The following is a 7,459-nucleotide window of genomic DNA, read 5'->3' as shown; positions in this document are numbered from 1 at the left end:
CAGAACTGCTATTTTAACTTGAGCACTGAATGTGCCAAAGGTGAATAAATATTCTATTGTTATGGAAATAAAATCAATATTTCCTATTTCCTATTTAATACAGACTGAAAACATTATAGCTGCTGTGGAAATTAGACAAATTTTCAGAGTAAGAGTGTGTGAGAGAGGAAAAAACCTGTACAGTATTAAAAGTGCTGCACTGTTCCAAAAAATAGTAATGTCAAAGTATCTTACTGTATATTTTACAGTTTTGTACTGTCTTTCTAGAATATCATTAATTTACATAAGTAGACGGTGATTTTACATGTCAAAGGTAAAATAACATAACATCACTGTAAATATAGTAAAACACAAATTACTTGTTTTTTAAATATATTTTTTGTACATATGCATATTTAGATTGTTAAAATACATTCAGAAATGTATCATCATTTCACAAATATCTGTCCGTTATTTGAAAGATTGAACTGTTGAATTCAAATGTAATGCTATGGAAAAGTATATAACATGAGTCCTATAAGCTTGTGTTACATCACATAAGTATTATTATCATTGCTATTTAGGGCGATCGTGGCTCAAGAGTTGGCAGTTCGCCTTGTGATCAGAAGGTTGCCGGTTCGAGCCCCGGCTCGGACGCTCTCGGTATTGTGTCCGTGGTCAAGACTCTTCACCTGCCACCTACTGGTGATGATCAGAGGGGCCGATGGTGCGATATGGCAGCCTCGCTTCTGTCAGTCTGTCCCAGGGCGTGCAATCCATTATTATTTAAACCAACTGTTAACCGTATATTTACGTACTATGATTCATATTGCCACATTCATTGACCTTGTTTATAGGTAATTTCATTGTTTGATCACGTTAACATGTTCCTAATGTATTGTCTAAAAGCACTTGGAAAAGGCAGAATCCCATGTAAAATTAGTGCAACAAACTGTATTGTCATTACTGGAAATAACCGTATTTTCATGTGAAAGTTATTTTCTGTTATTTTACGGTCGTATTTTGGCGCCCAGCTGCTGGAATATTACTGTTTTTTTTAAGATGTTTTTTTTAACGGTGTGTATAAACGTGTCTGCTATAAACACTTTTTGGTAGTAAGGCTGGAAAAGTGCTACTATATTAATAAAGTTGAGCCTATTGGAAGCCAGGAAAACTGGCAGGAGAGCCAGTTGAGATGCCAGTCGTGTAAGTTAGCAGACTTATCAGCATCACAACTTTATCACTGAGACACAGGAGAATCTGAGAAATTACAAGTGTTATTCTGGTAGATGAGACAGTTTTGTTCTTAATCTTTCAGCACATGCCCGGTGGTGTCTAACAGTATCAGAGGAGGTAAAGCACAGAATTGAAACATATGCTTAGGCTACATGCAGAGATCTTCCAGTCTGAGTCTGTTTTCCAGAGAATCAATTGGTCAGTAGGAGGTGATGTCATGCCTGCTGATCTCTTCACATATATTACCTGGTCTGGAGTAGGTTAGGTGTGCACACAAGTTACCACTGTGATGTGTCCTGGTGAAAAATGAACATTCAACTCTTAACCCAGGAATAATCTGAATAAGCCAAGTTTCTGGTTTTTATTAGGGCCCAGCAGAAGCTGAGAACTGAACCTAAATGTTGACTTTGGGGGGCTCTCTCCCTTCTTGAGTCTTGTTCTGCTTTAGATCTGTTCCTGAATGTGAGTTCTTCTTTCTCACTGTTGCCAAATACATGAACTATTAGGGTCTTACAACATAAAGCAACACGAGATACTATATGTAACACTTTCTAATGCGGCCCACAATTAAGGGTGAAATTCCCCTGTATAAAACTGAATTTCAATGCATTTTATTTAAAATTACAATGCAATTATATTTACCTACAAATACTTTTTTTTTTTTTTGCTTGTCCCATTTGGTTCTTTAGCCGTCAGAATTGTTGTCTGAAGACCAACAAGGATACCCAATGGATTTACTTTCCCAAATGGATCATCACGGCCTTGCCGTATTGGTCCATTTGATCGACCTTTGTTGTTATTATTTATTTTATTTTCAGTTGTTACAAACGGGACAGACATGACTGAGGGATAGGAAAGGGAGAAAGAAAGATGAAGGATAAGAAAAACAGAAGGGAAGAGGGATGTTGTGCCGGGGGAGTCTGCCAGGCGACGTCTCTTTGATGACGGTGTCTTAATTTTGGCCGGGGAAGATGCACTCTGAGCCTTCTTCATTACTAAATCTTGGAAGCACCGGTCGATGTAATCTTGGAGAGCGTCTAAACTCTCCCCGTTGTCCTCCAGGGTGTTAGAGATGATTGGACAGATGTTGTTAGTTATATGACAATTGATTAGTTTATTTGGCAATACTGAAGCTTAAAGAAACTTTGTTAAATTCGCTTATTTTCCGCCAAATCTCCGGCGTCTGACGTCACCTACAACATGGGTCGCTTACCTTTTCCTGTCACTTCCGTCACTTACCTCTCCCTCCTACAAATACTTAAAGATAGGCACACTAGAATAAGGGGGTAAAAAGTCTGTTTTCTGCATAAAAAGATTTATACAGGAAACAGCAGAATAATTATACTGTAAGTAAAATTTAAGTAGTGTGGAAATAATTTTAAGTAATCTTGTAAAAAAAAAAAAAAAAAATCAAAATAATTACCAAGAAGTTGATATCATGTTTAATACATAAAATCTGATAAATAATTATTCCTGTATATAGGAGCAAATTGATGGCTACAGTGAAAACCTACGCTAAAGCAGCTTGCAACCTTGAGTATCTGCATTTGTATTATTGATGTAAACTTTGACTGAACTCAGTCTTTGGCTCAACGCTCAGAGCAATCTCGCTCTATTAACGCATGCTGTCAAACACACACACAATGACAGGCAGGAACATACACACAGTCAACAAGGTAGCAGACAACAACAGGGTCGCCTGTTACCTTGAGTTGAGCATTCATTACATACAAAATGACTTGGACCTTGTCTAGTGGAGACATTGTTTTCACCAAAGCGACAGGCCATTGTTCACCCACTTTGTAAACCCTGTTCTGTTACAAGGAAAGTGGGCGCAAGATTGAGAGTGTGGCTCAGTGAATAACACTATATTGTATAGAAATGTGAGAAATATAGTTTTATTATTGCATGTCTGTGTCTGTTTTACTATTTCAAAGTTTTCACTGGTGACAGACTGCAGACTGCAAAGGTGACTTCACGGGTGTTTGCAATCAAAGCCTCAGGGTGAAACAATCATTTGCCCGAGGCTCAAAGATTCACTGAACTCTTTACATTTCAAAAGAGCTGGCTTTCTGACTCTGTGCAAACAAAATTGCTTTATATTTTCTCCTTATCATTTCCTTTGATGTCAGCACTTTGTTGCATTATGTATTTATGCAAGTGTCTGATGTGAATATCATGGGATAGATGTAGTAAAACCAAAAACCCCACCTTATTGGCAAAAGTTGCCAAAAACAACACAGTGAATTTCAACTCGGATTGTGTTTCTAGGGTTGCAACTGTGGGATATTTTTCTTGTTTCGTTGAAAATCTTCCGAACAGCAAAACACATTCCAGAGAACAGAAGAAGAATCCAAAAGAAGAAGAAACTAAAATAAAGTGAAAAGCCATTGTAACTACCATCAGGCAGTGAAATAACAAGAATGACTATTTAAATATTTATATTTGACTCGAGGATCATTGTGTCATATTATATATTATATATACAAAAACAGAATCATAAATGAAAAACTGCAAAACAAACAGAAAACAGTAGTGTATATTTTAGAGACTGTCTTGAAGAAGAACAGTCTAGAATCTAATGATTGTACGTCCCTGTCAACTACTCAGATTGTAGATTACTGCCGTGCCTGTCCTGAGAGGATGCTGAGGTGAAGGAAACATCAGAGATGCTTTGCAAGAACCAGAAACTGATGAAACAAGTGAATGTAGTGACCTTCTCATGACGGTCTGGTGGAAAGGTGGTCAGTTCTGCCTCATAACCTGCATGCCTTGCCTGAGTGGAGCGGCAAAGACAAAGTTAGTCTTGATGTGCAGAAGGTTCCTCCCGTGAGCTCTCCTTATCTATAACTTTAGATAGTTTCTGCAGTGAACTTCTTTTTGTAGTTCTTTGAGCTCCAAGCCGATCATAGAGCAGGAACACAAAACAGGGAAGGCTGACTTAGAGTTTGCATATCTAAAAGAAAAACTGAGGTTATTATGCCGTCATATTTGTGGCAAAACAGATGGCAGTAGCAGTCTACTCAATTCTAAAATAAAATAGGAACAGGAAAACATTTGCCATTTTTATACGTTTTAGAAATCTAAACAACTTTAAATTCTTCTTGTGTGACAAAGCCATTATTTGAAACTGCATGTCCCTGAAATTGTTGTAATGTACTTGCATAAAACAACACAGATGGTAGGAAGCTACTGCTGAAACACAACCATAAACTACTTCTTTTGAGGAGGGTTTGTGTGCCTGGCTTCCTTATGTGCTTTTTGTAGATGTGAAAACCCACAAAGTCAAAGAGATCTCTGAAATAGTTTATGTCTGACCGTGTTGTCAAAGTTGAAATCTTTATATATTGATTGGTGAGTGTCAAAAATAGCTTCTCTTGGTCTTCAGCCTCTATCAGTCTTTGCAGACATTCTAAGATTTTGCCATAAAAAATGCATTTATCTACATCTCACATTTATTTGTGTTTAAATTTAGCTTGGCTTTGGTAAAAGAAGGGCATTTTTTAGATTCTTGACTGTGCGTTCAAGATGTATTAACACACACGAACATGCTTTAGCTGTGATTATTATTTAATACATGAAAAATGTCCCTTCTGTCCACTATTTAACATTACAGCCCACAGGAACAGGAACATAGCAAAAAGCTGAGCTGCTGTGCTCAAGTCTTGTACTTTTTAAGTCTTGAAGACAAAATAAATCCATCCTGTGGTTTCCAGTGAGCTGCTGTCATCTTCTTGCTTCTCTCTCATCACGGTCTTCTGTTCCAGACGACTCTGTTTTAATCCCTCACTTGTTTCGAGAGAGGGGGAGGAATGGAGGTATGACAAAAGCAGGAATGAGCGATCCCACACTAAAAAGCCTGATGAGGAGGCATAAACAAAGCGCACTTAGCTTTCACAGTGACACGAAACATAAATGCTTTCACGCCAACAAAGCTCATTCTGCCAATAAAATATTGTCATACAGCTGACAGTGACAAAGACCCTGTGTGGGCAAAAACTGAGGTGAGAGCTGCAGATTTGAAATTCTGTTCTAAGCAGAACACCACAATATTTCACTTTCACTTTCACTTGTAATCCAGAAAACCAGAGAGTAACGTTTTGTTGACCCAGTAGACTCTAGTTATTTTTGACATGTTGTAGAAATGACAAAAGTATAATTAATAACCTGTAGACCAACGGCCTTCTATTTAGTTATCCCAATGACATGAATGTATCCATGCTGGTCTGCTGAAATGGTTTTCTGGTGAACCTGACTTGGCTAAAATGAAAAAAAAAACAGAAAAAAAAAACAGAATAAAAACAAAACAAACAAACAAATATATATATATAGCACTTTTCTACTCTATCGGAGCTTTACATAACTTGCACATTCACTTTTTTCTACGGTGTTCTTAAGTGCTTCCTATCTGACATTCACACTCTGATGGATTCATGGGAGAGCACCATGGGGTTAGTATTTTGTCCAAGAATACTTGGCATGCAGACTGGGATCAAACCACCAAATCTCTAGTTAGTAGGGGACCTGCTCTACCACCTGAGCTACAGCCGGAACATTGCGTTCACATATAGAATATCTACCAGTTACCATTCATCTATTAAGATTTTGATATCCCTCTATCCTTACTGGACTTAAAAAAAAACAAATGACTTAATTGTCAAAGGAGCTTGCAAAGAAAATTAATTAATTAATTAATTAATCTTTTATAGTGGACATTTTTCAAAATCCCCATGAATGCCATTCAAAACAACAGAAAACGATGAACCTCACTCACTCATTCTGTGCAGGGGCTTAAAATGAAAACTCACTTTGTGCTAAAGCTAGCCAGCAAACACTCCAGGAGCTGTTTTAATGGGGCACAGAGTTAAATCAGAGAGTAGCAGAAAGACATGAAATCTTAATCGACCTGCGAACTGAAAGAACAGAAAGAAAAGTCCGTCATCAGAACTTTATCGGTTTTGTTACCTAAGGTCTAAGCAACTCCACAGCTCGTTACTGTATTTCCCACAATATCTGTTGCTACTGTAATGACCGCTGTGAAAGTACTGCTTGCCACTATGTCAGATCTTTCCAGTGGCAGCTTAGAAGTTTTTAAATTTTCAATAAATAAAGAAAAACGTAGTGATGGGAGAGAATGCAGGAGAGGAGGAACACCTGGCTCCAGCAGGAAGACCATCATGACTTAACCTACCCTCTGAGGTCTAACTCTAACCCCTAATCTGAACCTTGTTCTGTTAGAATGTATGATTTTTGACTTTCAAGACTTGTTCTTGTAGGTCGTTGCAATAGGTGGACAAAAAATAGACATTCCAACTGATGCATATCAAAAGTTTTTATTGTCATCAAAATGTAGGGCTGTGGCTACTGAATTTAGGTCGACTCACAAGACTGTAAAGCAATATGACCAATCTTTTAATACAGGAGCTGACGCGCCATAAGAATTTGTTCTTCTGCCTCAAAATCATTTTTATATTTCACACTTTGAAACCACACGTGACACACCCAGTCCTAAGACTCTCGAAACCTGATGAGCAAATTGAAGTAGCTGCAGTCACGTCGATACTTTGATTTGAGAAAATCTTGGAGATTTGTTGATGTGAGCCTTAAAATAGCTGTAAATAGGTACCTGCTACTCCAGTGAAGATGTTCCCCAGGTGCCTTTCTAAATAAAATGCTGCCTAGCTTGCAGTGAGCATCTCACTCCTGTATGGCAGCAAGTGATGAATGCTTCATGTGGCTCCAAGTTAACTAAGTTCATTTTGAAACACTCCCTGGAGCGTTGCCATCAATCAAAGCCTCTCCCAGGAGCTGTCAAGCAACTTTTCCTGCCTTATTCTGCTACCATGTGCGGTTGCGCCACAACAATATCCAGCCCACCCCATTTGCTTCCATTTCAGGCAGCTCAGGCACTTACTTAGTTCCCTACTTTTGCCTCTGGGCTGGATATTTAACATGCAAGACAGCCTCCAGCCTCCTTTTAACCCAAGAATGGCTTTTGGCATAGGCCAAAGAGAACAACACCTACTCCAAAGTGCCACCAACGGGAGTGGCGCCAAAGAGAAGAAAAAAGATTTCCTCATTGCTGATAATTTTACCCTTAAAAGTCTGCCATATTCGTGCCCATAAACAGTTATAACCAGTACTCGAGCCACAGCCTACAGATGAACCTGAGAGGAGTCTACAGATAGACTGTAAGGAGACGCTCAGCAGGGGGAAGGCGATTGTTGTATAAGCTGAGTGCATC

The sequence above is a fragment of the Rhamphochromis longiceps genome, linkage group LG18 (genome assembly GCF_057381845.1).
Source record: "Rhamphochromis longiceps isolate RC_006_pf linkage group LG18, R_longiceps_female_GT1.1, whole genome shotgun sequence".
Classification (NCBI taxonomy): Eukaryota; Metazoa; Chordata; class Actinopteri; order Cichliformes; family Cichlidae; genus Rhamphochromis; species Rhamphochromis longiceps.
This window is presented reverse-complemented; position numbering follows the sequence as displayed.